The sequence below is a fragment of the Bactrocera neohumeralis genome, unplaced genomic scaffold (assembly GCF_024586455.1).
Source record: "Bactrocera neohumeralis isolate Rockhampton unplaced genomic scaffold, APGP_CSIRO_Bneo_wtdbg2-racon-allhic-juicebox.fasta_v2 ctg2372, whole genome shotgun sequence".
Taxonomy (NCBI): Eukaryota; Metazoa; Arthropoda; class Insecta; order Diptera; family Tephritidae; genus Bactrocera; species Bactrocera neohumeralis.
Window position 1 is genome coordinate 9,763 of NW_026090114.1, and position 4,063 is coordinate 13,825.

The window sequence follows — 4,063 nt, forward strand, 5'->3', positions numbered from 1 at the left end:
AATATGAAATTTGCGTTTTGTAGTCAAGTGCTGAACACATTGAGCACGACAGATGCGAGCGACATATGTCAAATATAAAATACAAACGTACATTCATACATTATGTAGTGTGCGCTGCCTCAATACTGTGAGAACGTGTGTGTTCTAATATCTGTCGCGCTTATTTGTTCAGCACTTGTGTGATGATAGAAAATCCAAGCTGTGCCGAAAAAATAATCGAATGGCCGCCTATTGACCGCTTCCCTTGCCGCTGTAACAGCTTCGCCCACACACTAGCGTAAATATGTATGCATATGTATGAGCTTACATACATATCGACGCAGACAAATGCGGCGAATTCCTTACTTTGAATCTAACAAATGTTACCACCTTCTCTATACTTTACATTCTCTGGCTGATAACCAGACATTGAGATTACGGCCCTAAGAAACTAAATTAAGCACATATTATGCGACTATATATATACATATACTATATACACATATAAATTTAATAAGATTTGTAGTTGTCTACATATGTTTGTATGTACATATTAATTATAAATATAAATATTTTTCTAAAAAACGCATTATATATAAAAATATAAGTATCTTTATTTAAACAGAAATTGGTTCATGACATTTACTTTTTGAAGATAATTTCATTTAAATGTATACATACTGCGTCTTATGTATGTATTTAATTTTGGGAACTTTTTAGAAAATAAAGAAATAAATTTTTAAAGAAATAACCTCAAAAAATCGTACGCGGCTTATTTCTGTAGACTTTAGACTTAACGTAGCCCCACAAAAAATAATAAAGAGCGTTAAATCGATATTATAATATAAAACTTTCATAAAATGCACTGTTTGGTGTGGTTTGTAACGCTTTTGAATCAATGGACCGTATTTTTCAAAGATTTTTTCTATTTTACGGTGAATGGCGATTTTTATTTCGATTTTAACAAATTTTTTGTTGCCAAAAATGGAAGAACTGAACTTATAATATGTGGTTTCAACAAGAACATGTGTACATGTGTTTTCGCGATTTATTTTTTGATTATAAACTTAAAAAAAACAAACAATTTATTTATTGGACCCGTAAGTTGGCAACCAAGATCATGCGATTTAACGCCTTTAGATATTTTTTTTTTTTTACAGAAATAAGCCAGCAATCTATTTTTATATTTATTATATTTATTTTGAAGAAATTCTTATTAAATGCTCGAAAAAGTTGCCCAAAATAGACTTTCATGGTTAAGCGCAACCTTGCTCAAAATTTAAATGAATTACGCAATACACATATTGTCATGCGAATCTAACGTTTCAAAGCAGAACCGATATTTTGACAAATTTTATCGTTTTTTAAAAAAGTTATCGTTTCTTTTACACGATATAACACGTATAAGTATACCATTAAATACAGAAAATCATACATACAAAAATACATAAATACATACAAGTATACATACTGGTATGTATGTATTTAATTAAGAGGAAAGTAGAAAATAAAGAAATAAATTTTCAATTAAAGAAATAACCTCAAAAAATCGTACACGAGTTCAATGCTTTCTTAACTTAACCTCAAAATCTTAATAAAGAGGTGGGTTTGATATTATAATATAAAAATTTCATAAACACAGCGAGTGTTGCTAAAATTTTCGAAGAATATTATTATAAATATTCTTATTATTCTTTTTATTTTTAGTATTTGTTTTTTTTTATTACATTTTTTTTTATAATTTATTATTTACCTATTTTAATTAAAAATTTTTCTGTTTATAATATTTATTTTTTTACTAATTGTTTTTTTTTTAATTTTTTATTATATTTATTACACAACCTATTATTTATTTATTGTAATTCAATTATTTTACTTTACTTTTTAGATATATTTAGTTTTTTTTTTTTTAATTATTATCATTTTTTTTATAACCGCAACCTTGCTCAATATGAATCTACGCAACCTTGTCTGCGAAGATGTTCGAGCAGCAAGCGAAGCGGTGACCATCGGCGATCGTTTGTTCGTTTCTTTCGGAAATCGACCCGCGATGACGAGTTATATCGTTTTATCTGACAGCGTGAGGTTTATGAACTTCATTTCTAATATTGTGTTGTGGCATATTAGAAATGATGTTTCTTCGAAAATCGCTCGCTTACAACGGATAAAACGACTTCTGAGTGGTGATTTTAATGAATAAATTCCAAGGTTTTACACAAAAATAATGCGGTCAATAAGTACAGTACGCTTATGTATGCTTGCGCATTATTTTTCTTTCGTTTGTCTTTCATTTTTGCGAATTCTCAACTATTTTATGTGACTTTATTTCTTTCGTCTCTCTTTTTTTTGTGCGAATTCTTTGAATTTCTGAACGCGCACATGCGTATACATACATTCATATGAGCATGGTCAGATACACAAGATAGGATAGAAAGATGTATGCCTTTTAACATCGTATACTATACTAATAAATATTTTTTGTACTAATAGAAATTAAATTTATCACAGCAATATTATGTATATGTATGTATGGTATATTGCTGTGATAAATTTAATTTCTATTAGTAAGAAAAATATTTATTAGTATAGTATTACGATGTTAAAATGCAAAAATTAAAGACTAAGTCCATCGAGATTCGAACCTGCGTTCACATTGTGACTTTTTATGTGCTTACCACCAACACCACTATTGACACTTTCGTGGCGTTGTCTTAAGTATGGTTTGGTTATGCATGTAAGAAATATACGATGGTTCAAATAATTTTGTTTATGTACAGAAATATGCTTCTGTAGAACATTTGCTAACACCGAATGTAAAACACAGCTGAAAATACTAGGACTAATTTTTGACTCTAATTATAATTTTAATGCTCACTGTAAATATGTCAGAAACTCGTTAATGTCACGATTAAATATTGTTACATATCTCTCGTCTAAGCATTCATTTATTCATCCGAACACACTAGTCAATGTTGTCAGAGCTTTGCTAACTTCAAAAATAGATTATGGGCTCCCCATCTATGGCAATTGCTCCAAAAGCAGTATCAACCTTTTAAATGCACCTTACCATTGCGCAACCGTATTGCGCCAATAAAAACGATAATGGCTGAATCTGGTTTACCAACTATTCAAAATAAAATTATATAGATTCTTCGCTTCAAATTCTTGCAAAAACGGCTGAGAACACCAACCCATTACTTAATACAACTATCACGCATGCCACGAAAAAAAGAAAAATTCCAAGAATACAATCGGCTATTTCGAGATGCTTAAGTTTCGCTGCAGAAAATAATATTTTACGTAACGCAACACGCAAATTCGACATCCTCCCTGTCTGATCAATGATAAAATACTACAGAATAAGCTAATGTTTTTGTCCAAGCAAAACACACCAAACGAAGTCTTTCAACAAACCTTTGCTGAACTGGAATCTAATTACACAAATAATGGCTGGAAGCTATTGTTTACGGATGGCTCCAAGTCCTTCGATTCCACTTCGTTAGCAGTTGTCACTGCCACAGGAGAAATTATTTGCAATTGGCTTCTTCCCTCAACGGCCTCTGTATTTACCGCTGAAGGATCTGCTATCCTTCATGCAGTTAATTACGCAAAAAAGACCAAAGGAAAGTTCCTCATCTGTACAGACAGCAAATCGTGTATGTCTGCAATAACGTCTCCTTCCAATCGCGATCCCATAATAAAAGTTATCAGAGACGCGGTCATTGGTACCCCTCTGAAAATCCAAGTAATGTGGATCCCTGGCCATGCTGGTATTACAGGCAATCACTTTGCAGACCTCGCTGCGGAAAATGTAGCCAGGACTCCTGCCTTAACATACTGCGTCTCATCCAAGCAAGACATTCTTAACCTTATTAAGCACAAAAGGCATCAAAAAAACGCAAGCGAATGGAAAACATTTAAACATCACTACGCGGTCATAAACCCATCCAGAAATCGTATAATCCACTCGTCAGCAGTTCCAACTAGCGCAATGAAGACATATACTCGATAAAGGATTGGACACTATCATAGCACACGCCCACTTACATACTATCGGGTAAAAGCCCATCCATTTGCCCTCTTT

General features: G+C 32.0%; 1 pseudogene; it reads left to right on the plus strand.

Annotated features, from left to right (window-relative positions):
• Positions 1 to 1,976: 1,976 nt before the first annotated feature.
• Positions 1,977 to 2,164, plus strand: LOC126766744 (small nucleolar RNA U3; annotated as a pseudogene).
• The last annotated feature ends 1,899 nt before the right edge of the window (positions 2,165 to 4,063 follow it).